This window comes from Theropithecus gelada, chromosome 19 (assembly GCF_003255815.1).
Source record: "Theropithecus gelada isolate Dixy chromosome 19, Tgel_1.0, whole genome shotgun sequence".
In the NCBI taxonomy this organism is placed as follows: Eukaryota; Metazoa; Chordata; class Mammalia; order Primates; family Cercopithecidae; genus Theropithecus; species Theropithecus gelada.
In genome coordinates, this window is record NC_037687.1 from 55,900,990 (window position 1) to 55,917,686 (window position 16,697).

Below are 16,697 nucleotides of genomic sequence, written 5' to 3' on the forward strand. Positions count from 1 at the left end.
GTTAATTTGAGACATTTGTACAGGGAATTGGGAGGGACTTTATGAGGCATTGCAGTGGAGTTGAGGTGTGGTTTGTGTTTCATGAACTACAGGACTAGAATGGATCCCCATAAAATGAGTGAAGCCATATTATGAGTTAGAGACCACTGAAGAAAGCCCCTCCTGATAATGAAGGACCTGTCATTGGAGAATCGACCAAAACTGACAGTGATGATTTGGAAGGCACCTGACATTACCTGGGGACAGCACCTGACATTACCCAGATAGGGACCAACAGGGAACTATCTGGCTTGCATCCATGGGAGCCCCTACAACTGCAGAGAACCAATTTCTTATGTATCTGGCGGTAATTGGGGAAGCTTCTGAGAAAGTAAGACAGACATGGTTGTTGGGGTGGCTGGTAATTCTTGTTCTTTGCCAGGTGGGCTTAGCTCAAGAACATCTTTATTGGAGTCATGTTCTGAATCCCTCGGTTTTCAATGTTATTACGTGGTGGGATGCTGACCCGCCTTTGTCATCTAATAATACTTCTTGGATGGGAGGTCGATGGATGCCCCTTACTCCCTCACTGAAAATTTGGGATGGAATAAACTTAATGACTCCTTGTCTTTATTGTCTAGCAATCCTCCCCTTTGTTTCTCTACATTGGCACGTAAGTGTATTACTCACATTCCTCAGGAGTATCTTTACTATCAGCTCAAAAGGGATGTTAAGCCCACAAACTTGACTTTTATTTCTGCCGTTACCAGTAATCTTACTGAGGTTTCTAATGAAATTATACAAATGCCTGATCTTCCTATATGCCATCCGAGAAGAGACTGGCGATATAAGTTCGAGGCTGTCCAGTGGTCCCCATGCAGACAACCTGTGCCGCGTCAAGGACCTGTTTGATAGTGGCACCTTACTTGATTGGGGACCCCTTGGAGATCCCATGTCTGCAAATCAGACTATTGGATTTGGGAGTCCAGCCAATAGTTCCATCACCTGGTCAGAGTGTGGGCTTTCAGGACGAATATTACAATCAAAAGGGGAACAAGTTTTAGGCCCTGTGCATACCCAAATTTGGAAACTAGGTCTTCCCTTTTTTGAATGGGTTCTTTCATAATAAAAGTGATTACATTTATAGTGGTGACAACTACACCCTCTCCTTGCACAATAATGTTACTGATACAGTCCTGATTTGTGCTATGCACCCCTACATACTTTTGTTTGGGCAGGGTATTCCTAACATAGAACAGAATCAATCCTTTTATAGTATTACTGTTTCTTCTAGTAGTTGATATGCTACATGCTTGTCTCATCAAAACGTTACACAATTAAATATAAACTATGTCATGATTTTCTTTTTTTTTTTCTTGAGACAGAGTCTTGCTCTGCCACATGGGCTGGGGTGCAGTGGCACGATCTCAGCTTACTGCAACCTCTGCCTCCTGGGTTCAAGCAATTCTCCTGTTTCAGCCTCCCAAGAAGCTGGGATTACAGGCATGCACCACCACGCCCAACTAGTTTTTGTATTTCTAGTAAAGACAGGGATTCACCATGTTGGTCATTCTGGTCTCAAACTCCTTACCTCGTGATCTGCCTGCCTTGGCCTCCCAAAGTGCTGGGATTACAAGCGTGAGCCACCATGCCCGGTCCTATGTCATTATTTTAAAATGGTGGTCAGGATTGTGGCTCCCTGTATATCCAACCCAGAACTGGAAAGGGGATTCTATTTTGCAGTTATTTAAAAAAGCATTGTCTCATATTAAAAAAAAAAAAAAAGTCTGGCCTCTCTAATTGCCTTTTTAGTTTCAGCTATTATTATACTAACAACTGCTGCTACTGCAGCTGTCTCTTTGACGGAATCTATTCATACAGCCTCAGTGGTGAACCACATGATATGCAATGTAACCCAGGAATTTTAAGAACAAGTAAATACTGATAAAAATATTTAATCTCACCTAGTGGCCCTTGAAGCTGTCATTGAATGGCTAGGGGATCCACAGCAGGCATTCATTACCCGTCAAAATTTACATTGTGATTAGCAATATAATTCAATCAGTGTCACACTTATGCCATATAATAGCTCCCAATATACCTGGGAGACTGAAGGCACACCTACATGGGGCTTACCACCACCACCTGTCTTCTTGAGTTTCTACTCTTTAGTGTAAGTTAAATAAACAGCCTAAGTGATGGTCTCAGCAATTACAAACAAATACTCTACAGTTATTACAAGAAGACTTTCAGTTGTTGAACCCAAATACTTGGTTGTCTGGGCTAAACATACGCATTGGGGTGGTGGTCGCTATGTTTATTCTTTTTTGTATCTTTTAGGCATCTGCAAATGGCTTTGTGTGGCCACTCAACCCAACTACGACCAGAGAAGAATGATAGAAGTTTACTTTACATTGGATAATCAGCACATTCTAAGAATTAAAGAAGGGGGAAATGTGTGGAGTGTACAACAATACATTCAAGCTTATCTACAAGGCATTTGAGGTTAAGGCATGGAAAAATACTGAGGCACTGTGTGTATGTTTGTGCATGAGACTAATTCCTTGACCCTGAAAATAGGACAAGGAACAGAATGTGTGATAAGGAGTGCTAAACACAGCCTCCTAAGAATGTGGTTTGAGTGCTTTTAGATGTAGTAAGGCCATATGTGCCTCATGACCCGACCCCAAATAGCCACATGGTGGATGTTTCTTGTTTGTCTAAACTGTAATTCAACTAGCCTTCTCAATAAGTACTTGGCAGATGAATCTTAAAGCAGCACTCTCTTGGAGGAGCTGCTCCCCTCCCTGTTCAGCTGTAAGTGTCTGAATACTTATTTCTTGGCGTTCACTGCAGAGCAAGCTGCAGCATGGCTGCCGGCATTTATTCATGCAAGCTTCCAGCTTGCTTATCTATGTCTGCAGCTCAATTTTACAGGCTGCTCTTTGTTAAAAATATATATATAATAATAATTTGTGGAATTCTTTTTATTGAAAAGAAAACTTTATCAAGGACTGTTTTGCTCTATCTGCCTAAATAATTTCTTTTCAACTCCTGTAACAATAATAGTTAATGTCATAGCAAACATTTGTAATGTATTTTTATGTATGAATAAGCCAGATAGCAAACTCTTAGTAGTGGCTGTTTTTAATTTATTTATATAAATGTGTTGGGTACAAGTGTAATTTAGTTCCATGCATAGATTGCAGAGTGATAAAATCAGGACTTTTAGGGTATCTGTCACTCAAATAATGTACATTATAACTCTTAAGTAATTTGTCATCATACACCCCCTACTACCTTCTCACCCTTCTACATCAGGAATACGTGGCCCTCAATGAACAACACAACATAGATAAATTGTTTTCTGAGACTTACATTTAAAAATCAACCTAAGAGAAAAGATGATTCCTAAGCCAATACAATGTTGGTTATATATATACACACACACACATATATACACACACATATATATATATGTTTATACTTGAGAAACTTATACAGTCTTTCCTATGCACAAACCCAAAAGTAAAGCCAGATGGCTCCATGCAATAAACATCATGGTAATAACGTAAAAAAAAAAAAAAAGCTTTCTCCAATGAATGTAAATTCAGAAAGAAAATGAAGGAACTGTTCCTCTAGATGTATGGAAATCAACATAAAGATGCACAAAGACACAGGAAATACAGAAAAGCAAGGTGTATGATACTTTCAAAGAAACACAATAATTCTCCAGTATTTCAGCCTTTTTTTTTTTTTTTTTTTTTGAGATGGAGTCTCACTCTGTTGCCCAGGCTGGAGTGTAGTGGTGTAATCTCTGCTCACTGCAACCTCTGCCTCCTGGGTTCAAGAAATCCTCCTGCCTCAGTCTCCTGAGTAGCCAGGATTAAAGGCACCTGCCACCACGCCCAGCTAATTTTTATATTTTTAGTAGCAATGGGGTTTCAACATATTGGCCAGAGTGGTCTTGAACTCCTGACCTCAGCTGATCTACCTACCTCGGCCTCCCAAAGTGCTGAGATTACAGGTGTGAGCCACTGTGCCCGGCCCAAATTTTCAGACCTTTAAAGAGGTTTTTATTTTTTTGCAGTACAAGATTTAATAGAGTGAAAACAGAGCTTCCATAAAATGGGAGGGGACCCAAAGGGGGTTGCCATTGCCTGCTTGAATGCCTGGGTTTATATCCCGATCATTATCCCTCCTGCTGTGCTCTCAGGTGATAGATGATTGGCTATTTCTTTACCTCAGTTTTTGCCTAATTAGCATTTTAGTGAGCTCTCTTTACTACCTGATTGGTCAGGCGTGAGCTAAGTTGCAAGTCCCGTCTTTAAAGGTGGATGTGGCCACTTTCCCAGCTAGGCTTAGGGATTCTTAGTCAGCCTAGGAAATCCAGCTAGTCCTGTCTCTCAGTCCCCGCTCTCAACAGGAAAACCCAAGTGCTGCTGGGGAGGTTGGCTGATGACTGCTCTAACTGCTTCCTGCTGAATTGGGGCATAGTAGGGGTTGTGCAGTTGAGATTTCCTTGGGATGGGTGCCTTCGATGTCATTAACATCGGAGCATGGGCTAGCAGGCCAGTCCAGGGGTCCATGGTAGATCTTAGTCATGGACCCTATCTGGGGCTCCATTTGAAGAATGATTTGTAGCTTTACAGCTTTGATTCTGGAAAAGACAAATTTAACAAGGATGTTAAAGATACAGAGATTGAAATGTATGGCCTGCAGTGCAGGGGATTATTTCTTGGCACACTTTGCAGGCCCTGACTATCTGCTTGATAGTTTTGAAAAGGCCTGGTCCAGTAAATAATAATTTGGCCATCTGATGGGTGCTATCAATGCCTAAGTGAAAGGTTTGGTGAAGGGTTTTAAGTAATTTCCATTGGTTAGCTGTAGGCAAAATTATTTTTCCTTCTTTGGTGGCTAGCAATCCTGAGGGAAGGAAACTATGTCCTCGTGAGATTCCCCATTCGATTTCTTCTGCTGACTACTGGGGCTTGGTTTCCCAGAGGGGATTACCCCATACTAGGGGTCCTTCTATAAGCATTTCTAATGGAGGGTCCTGCCTTGTGGCTCTTTTTGCTTCAATATCCGCTTGGCGGTTCCCTTCTATTTCCGTTTCGTTTTTGATGACCCCAGCAGTGTAAGACTGCCACCAAAGAGGTTTTTATAAAAAATCTACTCAGACAAAAATAAGGAGAAAAGAATAAAAAAGAATAAACAAAGACTGTGAGATGTTTGCGACTATATAAAGTGACTAAACTTAAAAATTATCATTATTTCTGAGGAATAAAACACATCAAAAAGTTTAGAACAGCTATTTAAGAAAATAATTGATGAAAACTTCCCAACTTTACCAATAGAATTAGACATTAGGAAGCTCAGCAATCACCAGCAAAATACATTGCAAAACAGACTTCATCATGGCACATGATGAATATCTAAAGTGAAAGTGAAAGTGAAAGAAGTAATTATGAAATAAAGAAAACCACATCAGACAAAAAGCAGACTTCTCAGCAGAAACTTTACTGATCAGGAGAGAATGGGATGGCACTTTTAGAGTGTTGCAAGAAAAGTGCCAGCCAAAAATTTACATCAAGCTAGATTAACCTTCACAAACGAAGAATATAAAGTCTTATCCTGACAGACAAATGCTAGGGAAACCAATTACCACTAGACTGGGCCTACAAAAGATGTTCAAGGGATTTCTAGTATAAAAATAAAGTTTAATATTCACCATCATTAAAACATATAAAAGTATAAAACTAACAGGTCTTATAAAACAAAAGAGAAAAGAAATAAATCAAATTACAACATGACAGAACTTTATTAAACCACAAAGGTAGATAAAAAGAAAAAAAAAAACACAAAAAAATAATTAACATTATGACAGTAACAAAACCTTACATATTAATATTAACCTTGAATATAAATCAATGAAATCCTTCATTGAAATGTACAGATTTATAAAATGAATAAGAAAAAATGATCCAACTATATGTTGCCTATAAGAATCTCACCTTACTTGTAAGACACATGTAGATTAAAAGGGTGGAAAATAGTAATACAAATTAGAAACCAAAAGCAAACTGCAATATCTATACTTACATCAAGTAAAACAGACTTTAAATAAAAAGCAGTAACAAAAAGGATAAAGGTCATCATCCAATAATAAAGAAATCACTTCAGCAAAAGGATATAACAATTCTAAATATCTATGCACCCAACATCAAAGCACCCAGATTTTAAAAGAAATATTATTAAACCTATAGAAAGAGATAGACAGTAATATAATAATAGTGGAAAAATTTAACATTCTACTCACAGCGCTAGAGAGACCATTGAGATAGAAAAGTTGGCAAATCAACAAAGTACCCCCAGAACAAAATTATATCAACTACCTAGACCACAGAATAAAACTATAAATCAATATCAATAGAAATTTCAGAAACTATAAATTTATAAAGAATTTAAACAACATACTCATAAACAGTCACTGTGTAAATGAAGTAATTAACATGGACGGCCAGGGGTGGTAACTCACACCTGTAATCCCAGCACTTTGGGAGGCTGAGGCAGGTGGATCACCTGAGGTCAGGAGCTTGAGACTAGCCTGGGCAACATGGCAAACCCCATCTCTACAAAAAATACAAAAAAATAGCTAGATGTGGTGGTGCGCACCGATGGTCCTAGCTACTCGGGAGGCTAAGATAAAAAGATCGCTTGAGCCTGGAAGGCAGAGGTTGCAGTGAGCCAAGATTGTGCCACTACACTCCAGTCTGGGTGACAGAGTAAAACCCATCTCAAAAAGAAAATTAAGATGAAAATTAAAAGTTTGTGGGAAAAAAAGATGAAAATAGAAACACAATATAATAAAATGTGAGATACAGTAAATATAGTACTAAGAGGGCAGTTTATAGCCTAAATGCCTGCACCAAAAAAGTAGAAAGCTTACATATTAAGGACCTGGCATCACACTTCAAGGAAGTAGAATATTAATAACAAAACAAATTCCAAGTTAGAAGAAGAAAAACATAACAAAACTCAGAACAGAACCAAATGAAATACAGACCAAAACAATAAAAACGATCAACAGAATAAAGAGTTGGTTTTTCAAAAAGACAAAATTGATAAATTGCTAGCTAGATTCATCACAAACAGAAGATGGATCTAAATAAACAAAATCAGAAATGAAAGAATAGACATTACAATGGATACAACAGTAATACAAAAGATCACTAGAAATGATTATAAACAACTAGACAGTCACAAACCTGAAAACTTAGAATAAATAAATTTATGGAAACATACAACCTCCCAAGATAGAGCCAGAAAGAAATAGAGTACCTGAACAAACCATTAATGAGTAGCATGATTGAGTCAGTAATTAAAAATGTCTTGACAAAGAAAAGCTTAGGACTAGAAAAATGCACAGCCAAATTCTAACAAATGTACAAAGAGTAATAATCCTCTTGAAACTCTTCCCAAAAATTGAGGATAATGAAATTCTTCCTAAGTCACTCTGAGGTATCACCCTGATACCAACATTAAGCAAGAACACAACAAAGAAAACTATTATTGTAATATTATTTATTATATTATTATTAAAAATAGACAAATGGGACTTTTAAAAGTTTTGGCACAGCAAAAAAAAATAATCAACAGGCTAAACAGGCAACCTACAGAATAAATGAACATATTTGCAAACTATGTGCCAAAATGAAAGTAATATTCAGAATTTACAAGTAACTTGAACAACTCAAAAATATCATAATAAAGAATCTCATTGAAAAATGGGTAAATAACATTACTAAGCATTTTTCAATAAAGACATGCAAATAGCCAACACATGACAAAAATGCTCAATCTCAACTATAAATAGAGCTAGCATTTGATTTAAAAGTCTCATCACTGGGTATCTACTCAAAGAAAAATAGTTTATTATAAGAAAATGATACCTATACTTGAATATTTATTGCATGCTCACAATAGCAAACCATATATACAAGAAAAGCTTAATATTCAAACTATACAGGAAATTCAAAGCAAAGACAAGTATAATAACAATAAAAATCCAACTGAAAAATGGTCAAAAGTCTCAAAAAATATTTTGCCAGCAAATATATACACATGACCAATAGGTATATAAAATAAGTGATTAATATCACCTACCAACAGGCAATTGCAAATGAAAACAATGATGACCTATCACTTGAACTGTGTTAGGATTGCTAATCAGAAAATAGAGAAATAAGTAACATCTGTCATTGTTGTTCCTGAGATTTCTGAAACAAATCTTAATATCACCACTGCTCTCACACATTTCAGACATGATGGGAAAACTTAAGAAATAACCTAACATGCAGTTCCTCAAAAATACTCAGAGATATTTTTATATTCCCCCAAAGCAATGGAAGAGCAGGTATACCATGCAGCACGTTATAAGCCATAAAGAGGAGTTTAGTTCTCACGGTACCCTCAAAGGAAAATCACTAAATAGGAAGTAGAGTCCTTAGAAAGAATTTAAGGATATGGGACAAAAATGTTCCTACTTGAGAGCTAGAGAAAAAAAAAATGGCTTTTTAGGAAATCTTTGCACTGAAGCAGAGCATCCCATACCACATTTTAAGGTCTGGCATTCTTTTTGACCTTTGAACCTCTCATCTGTGTTATCTGCTTCATTCATGCACACCTACCTGAGTTTTAGACTACTGTCTCATGTCTCTTCACATTCTAGGGCTCTTTTATTTGCTCAAGGCAGGAGATCAGATCAGAGTTAGAGACAGTAAGGCCCATTTTGTTAGAAAAAAGTAACATGACTTGCTAGGATTCTCCAGTTACCAACCTAGTACCACGTTCAGTAGAGAAAATATTATGAAAGATTCTAGATATTTAATTCCAAAATACTGTTTTATGATAGAACCTTTAGAATATTTAGAACATATTTTACATTTCTGGGTCTGTAGCTCTGCTATGCAATACTACTGAATTTAAAATTGGTCCTGGATATTAGATTTTAATATTTGGGCAACAATATTTATTGCCATTGAATTTCTAGAGATGGGGGTGAAACCCCATCTCTACTAAATATACAAAAATTAGCTGGGTGTGGTGGTGCACATTTATAGTCCTAGCTACTCAGAAGGCTGAGGCAGGAGAATCACTTGAACCTGGGAGGCGGAGGTGGCAGTGAGCCGAGATCAAGCCACCACGCTTCACCCTGGGCGACAGAGTGAGAATCCATTCCCCTCCCCAACCAAAAAAAAACACCAAACTATCCAGGCAACAAAAAGCATGATGAATGTAATTGTACCTCACATTTCAATACTAACACTAAATGGAAATGGCCTATATGCTCCACTTAAAAGACAGAACTGCAGAATGGATAAGAACTCACCTGCTGTCTTCAGGAAACTCACTTAACACAAGAACTCAAATAACATATAGCGATGGACAAAGACATTTCATGCAAATGGACACCAAAAGCAAGCAGGGATAGCTATTCTTATATCAGACAAAACAAATTTTAAAACAACAGTTGTTAAAAAAGACAAAGAGGGACACTATATAATCATAAGTGTCCTGATCCAACAGGGAAACATCACAATCCTAAACATATACGCACCTAACATTAGAGCTCCAAAATTTATAAAACAATTACTAATAGACCTAATAAATGAGATAGACAGCAACACCATAAGAGTGAGGGACTTCAATACTCCCACTGACAGCACTAGACAGGTCATTAAGACAGAAAGTAAACAAAGAAACAAAGGATTTAACTCTACCCTGGAACACATGAAGTTAACAGATATATACAAAACATTTAATCCAACAACTGAAGAACACACATTCTATTCAACAGCGCATGGAAGTTTTTCCAAGATAGATCATATGATAGGCCATAAAACGAGCCTCAGTAAATTTAAGAAAATTGAAATTACATCAAGCACTCTCTCAGAGCACAGTGGAATAAAACTGGAAATCAATTCCCAAAGGAACTTTCAAAACCGTGCAAATACATGGAAATTAACCTGCTCCTGAATGAGCATTGGGTCAAAAACAAAATCAACATGGAAGATAAAAATTTTTCAAACTGAATGACAATAATGACACAACCGATCAAAACCTCTGGGATACAGCTAAGGTGGTAAGAGGTTCATATCCCCAAATGCCTACATCAAAAAGTCTGAAACAGAACAGACAATCTAAGGTCGCATCTCAAGGAACAAGAACAAACCAAACCCAGCAGAAAAAACAAAATAACCATGATCAGAACAGAACTAATTGAAACTGAAAGAAAAAAATAAAAAAGGTAAATGAAACAAAGAGCTGCTCCTTAGAAAAGATAAATAAAATTGATAGGCCATTAGCAAGATTAACCAAGAAAAGAAGAGAGAAAATCCAAATAACCTCACTGAGAAATGAAACAGGAGATATTATAACTGACACCACTGAAAGGCAAAGAATTATTCAAGGTTACTATGAACACCTTTACACACATAAACTAGAAAACCTAGAAGAAATGGATAAATTGCTGGAAAAATACAACCCTCCTAGCTTAAATGAGGAAGAATTAGATACCCTGAACAGACCAATAACAAAGAGTGAGATTAAAATGGTAATTTAAAAATCACCAAGAAAAAAAGTCCAGGACTAGACAGATTCACAGAATTCTACCAGATATTCAAAGAATTGGTACCGATTGTTTTGACACTGTTCCACAAGATAGGGAAAGAAGGAACCCTCCCTAATTCATTCTGTAAAGCCAGCATCACCCTAATACCAAAACCAGGAAAAGACAAAACCAGAAAAGAAAACTACAGATTAATATCCTTGATAAACATTGATGCTAAAATTCTTAACAAAATACTAGCTAACCAAATCCAACAACATGTCAAAAAGATAATCCACCATAATCAAGTTTGTTGCATACCAGGGATGCAGGGATGGTTTGACACACACAAGTCAACAAATGTGATACACCACATAAATAGAATTCAAAACGAATTCACATGACTATTTCAATAGATGCAGAGAAAGCATTTGACAAAATCCAGCATCCCTTTATGATTAAAACTCTCAGCAAAGTTGGCATACAGGCGACACAACTTAATGTAATAAAATCTATCTATGACAAACCCACAGTCAAAATAATAGTGAATGGGGAAAAGTTGAAAGCATTCCCTCTGAGAACAGAAAAAAGAAAGGATGCCCATTCTCAACACTCCTCTTCAACACAGTTCTGGAGTCCTATCCAGAGAAATAAGACAAGAAATAAACAGCATCCAAATCAGTAAACAGGAAGTCAAACTGTACCTGTTTGCTGATGATGAGATCATTTACCTTGAAAACCCTGAGGACTCCTCCAGAAAGCTCCTCAAACTGATAAAAGAATTCAGCAGTTTCTGGATACAAGACTAATGTAAAAAAATCAGTAGCTGTTTTATTCACCAATAGCAAGCAAATGGAGAAATAATCAAGAACTCAACCTCTTTTACAATAGCTGAACAAAAATAAAATACTTAGGAACATACCTAATGAAGGAGTCGAAAGAACTCTACAAGGAAAACTACAAAACACTGCTGAAAGATATCATAGATGACACAAACAAATAGAAACACAGCCCATGCTCATGGATGGGTAAAATCAAATTTGTGAAAATGACCATACTGCCAAAAGCAATCTACAAATTCAACAGAATCCTCATCAAAATACCGCCATCATTCTTCACAGAGTTAGAAAAAACAATTCTAAAATTCATATAGAGCCCACATAGCCAAAGCAAGACTAAGCAAAAAGAACAAATCTGGAGGCACCACACTACCTGATTTCAAACTATAAGGCTGTAGTCACCAAAACAGCATGGTACTGGTATAAAAATAGGCACATAGACCAAAGGAAGAGAGAACCCAGAAATAAACCCAAATGCTTACAGCCAACTGATCTTCAACAAAGCAAACAAAAACATAATGTGGGGAAAGGACACCCTTTTCAACAAATGGTGCTGGGATAATTGGCCAGTCACATGTAGGAGAATGAAACTGGATACTCATTTCTCACCTTATACCAAAAATCAACTCAAGATGAATTAAGGACTTAAACCTAAGACCTGAAACTATAAAAATTTGCAAGATAACATTGGAAAAACCCTTCTAGGCATTAGCTAGGCAAATATTTCATGACCAAAAACCCAAAAGCAAATGCAGTAAAAACAAAGACAAATAGCTGGGACCTAATTAAACTAAAGAGATTTTGCATGGCAAATGAAACAGTCAGCAGAGTAAACAGAGAACTCACAGAGTGGGAGAAAATCTTCACAATCTATACATCTGCCAAAGGACTAATATCCAGAATCTACAGTGAACTCAAACAAATCAGTCAGAAAAGAAAATCCCATTAAAAAGTGGGCCAAAGACATGAATAGACAATTTTCAAAAGAAGATATAAAAATGGCTAACAAACATTTAAAAAGTTCAACATCACTAATGATAAGGGAAATGCAAATCAAAACCACAATGCCATACCACCTTATTCCTGCAAGAATGGCTATAATCAAAATATCAAAAAACTGTAGATGTTGGCTTGGATGCAGAGATCAGGGAACACTTCTACACTGCTAGTGGAAAGGTAAACTAGTACAGCTGCTACGGAAAAAAGTGTGGAGATTCCTTAAAGAACTAAAAGTAGAACTACCATTTGATCCAGCAATCCCACCACTGGGTAACTACCCACAGGAAAAGAAGTCATTATTTGAAACATAGACCAATGGAACAGAGAACCCAGAAATAAACCCAAATACTGACTACTTGAAAAAGATACTTGAACATCCATATTTCTAGCAGCACAATTCACAATTTCAGACTCATGGAACCAACCAAAATGCCCATCAATCAATGAGTAGATAAAGAAACTATGACATGTACATATATGTTGGAATACTACTCAGCCACAAAAAGAAATTAACAGCATTTGCAATGACCTGGATGATATTGGAGATTATCATCCTAAGTGAATTAACTGAGGAATGGAAAATCAAACATATATTCTTGCTGATATGTGGGAGGTAAGCTATGAGGATGCAAAGGCATAAGAATGATAAAATAGACTTTGAAGACTTGGGGGGAAGAGTAGGAAGGGAGAGGGATAAAAGACAACATATATGGTGCAGTGTATACTGCTCAGGTGATGGGTCCATCAGGGTCTCACAAATCACCACTAAAGAACTTACTCATCTAACCAAATACCACCTGTACCCCAATAAATAATGGCACAATGAAATTTAAAAAATTATTATTATACTTACAGACCAGCTCACATAATGAATATTCCATAAACTATTACACAGGCTGGGCACGGTGGCTCACACCTGTAATCCCAGCATTTTGGGAGGCCGAGGTGCGTGGATAACCTGAGGTCAGAAGTTTGAGACCAGCCTGACCAACACAGTGAAACCCTGCCTCTACTAACAATGCAAAAATTAGCTGGGCGTATTGGTGGGCACCTGTAATCCCAGCTACCTGGGAGGCTGAGGCAGGGGAACTGCTTGAACCCAAAAGGCAGAGGTTGCAATGAGCCAAGATCACACCATTGCACTCCAGTCTGGGCAACAGAGCAAGACTTCATCTCAAAAAAAAAAAAAAAAAAAAAGAAGAAAGAAAAAGAAAAAGAAAAAAACTACTAAACAAACAAAAAAAAATTATGGGTCTAACATGAGTAACAGTCAAGTTAAAACAGGTATTTTGCATGGGGAGATTCTGAAGCATAAACTGAAAAGTTATACGGTAATAAATTTAATACAAAGCAGAGAGCATAGACTTACTTTCAGTAATTTTGAGAATTTTTGTTTTCTCTCTAGTAAATTAGACACCCTCTTAAAATGATTTATTTTGTTCCAATATTACTTTTTTTTGGCTAAAAATAGTTTCAAACATACACTAACACAAACACACTACATAATTTATTTACACCTAAGATTTATCTTTAGACTAATAGATCTGTATATTTAATTCCATGTAAATCAATACTAAGAGTTCATATATGCTTGCAGCCAGAGGCCACATGTTCAAATAAAAATATATTAAAATTTAAAAAAATATTTATTCAGGACACAGAAATGTATGGATTTTACTTGGGTTTGTATATAATTTTCATTATGACCATAAAAATGACCCTGTAGTCAATAACAACTTAATTGTACATTTAAAAATAACTAAAACTGAAGAACTGAATTGCTTGTAATACAAAGAATAAATGCTAGAGGTAATGGATATGTCATTTCCTCTGATGTGATTATTACATATCACATGCCTGTATCAAAATATGCCATATATGGCATAAACATATACACATATTACATATCCACAAAAATTAAGAAAAATAAATTTGAATGTAAAAATAAGAATAAAATTTAACCTATAGGAACAATATTTTTTAACTTATTGGCAATTTAAAGCCACTGGCAAAAAGATTACTAGAGATCTCAGTCCATTATCTTACCAAATAGTGTATTGTTACCATCTTTTACCTACACCACTGAATAAGGTGGAATAGGTTAAAGTTAGTGGCATAATGCTTCAATGAATTCACGATAGTATTTAACATGTTAAAAATGCTGAATTAAAAAGTTCACACATAATTTATAATTTTAAAATATAATGTATATTATTCCATAAAAGTACAATACTACTAACTTAATGTTAACTAAATAAGAAAGCTTTTCTTTCATAATGATGCAGAAAAATATTACTCTGAACACCTACCTCATGCATAACTCAATATTATGTTAACCCAAAGAGCCTCTTTACTTAAATTTTCATCATGTATCTTACATTTTAAGGTCCTTACCTTTCCATAGAAAAGGTCATAAATAATACCTACCTAATAAAAAAGAATCTCTCATATCTTTTATGCAGCAACAATTAGTCACGTTTTCACATGTGAATACACTAGGAATGGTGAAACAGCATGAAGTAATCTAAGAGTTTAACTCCATTATTATTAGCTTTTAAAAAATTCTGTATTTTCAAAAAAAAGTATACTTTGAATGTAATTATAACTCTCCAAAAAAATTCTACTTCTTTTAAAGTTATACACAATTAACGCTTACACGAACTTTAGTTTGTATTATTTCCTACACTCAGCACTCTGATTTAGTGTAATGTCTAAAGTTTGAGTGCCCTAGATATTTCTACCGTGAATTATTCCCTGATATTTACATAGACTTAATTTTGGATTGAACATCTTTCATATTTAATGCATCTGCAAAAATATATTTTAGTATGAACTCTTTGGTGTTTTATAATTTGTAGTTTTTGAAAAAATGTTTTTCCAAATTCAGCATATTTGTAGGGTTTTCTTCAATATAAACTCCCTGATACTGAACAAAATTTCAATAACTGCCTCAGGGTTTTCCTCTAGTACAAAATGTGTACAATAAGCTCTGTGATACAAGTAAAGGTATTACAACCCTCTTCATATTTGTAATGCTTTTTCAAAATAAATACTCTTCTGCACTTTAAAGACATACGTTCTTATCTTTTGATGGTAATTAGACTTTTAATGCTTTTATTTAGTATGAACTCTTTGATTTTGAGTAAGATGTGAGCAGGTATTAATGGTTTTTTTACTTTGTCTATATTTGTACATTTGTTTTCAAATATAAACGCTTTCTGGTGCAATAAGCTGTAAGCATTGGTTAGAAGCTTGGCCACATTGTTCACAGTGGTAGTTTTTTCCAGTATGCATTATCTTACCCACAATCAATTGTTGACAATCATTTAAAGTCTTTGTCACATTCTTCACATTTCTAGGATTTGTCAGGAGTATGATTTTCTTTGTTTAGAAAAGTTTGAGGTGCTGTCAAAAGCATTGGTACATCTTTCAGATCTGCAGTTTGTCTTCAGTATGAATAATCTTATATTTGTTAAGAATTGAGGACTTTTTTAGGCTTTCCATATTATTCACACTTGTAAGATTTCTCTCCAATATGAGTTATCTTATCTGTAGTGAGATGTAAGGACTGGTTAAAGGCTTTGCCAATTTTTTCCCATTTGTAGGGTTGCTGTACAGCACGCATTTTTTTATGTTTAGTTAGGGCTGAGGACTAGAAAAACACTTTGCCACATTCTTCACATTTGTAGGGTTTTACTCCAGTATGAAATTATCTTATGTTTAATAAAGGTTGAAGACAGGTTAAAAGATTTCCCACATTTCTTCAGATTTGCAGGGTTTCTCTCCAGTTTGAATTCTCTTATGGTTACTCAGGATTGAAGACTGCTTAAAGGCTTTGCCACATTTTTCACATTTTTAAGGTTTCTCTTCAGTATGAATTATGTTTAGTAAGAGTTGAGGAACATTTAAAGGCTTTGCCACATTTTTCACATTTGTAAGGTTTCTCTCCAGTGTGCATCTTCTTACGTCTACTTAGGGGTGAGGATCATATGCTTTGCCACATTCTTCACATTTGTAGGGGTTATTTGCAGTATGAATTATCTTATGTGTAGTAAGATTTGAGAATCAATTAAAAGTTTTCCCACATTCTTCACACTTGTAAGGTTTCTCTCCAGTGTGAATTATCTAATGTTTAGTAAGATTTGAAGATTAAAAGCTTTTTCACATTCTTCACATTTGTAGGGTTTCTCTCCAGTGTGCATCCTCTTATGTTTAGCGTTGAGGACCATATACATGCTTTGCCACATTCTTCACATTTGTAGGGTTTCTCT

General features: G+C 35.9%; 1 long non-coding RNA gene across 1 annotated transcript; it reads left to right on the forward strand.

The window, feature by feature from the left end:
- Window positions 1-88: 88 nt before the first annotated feature.
- Window positions 89-2,933, forward strand: LOC112612077. Its single transcript, XR_003116808.1, has 2 exons — window positions 89-370; window positions 2,320-2,933. It is a non-coding gene; the product is annotated as an uncharacterized LOC112612077 (long non-coding RNA).
- Window positions 2,934-16,697: the final 13,764 nt, after the last annotated feature.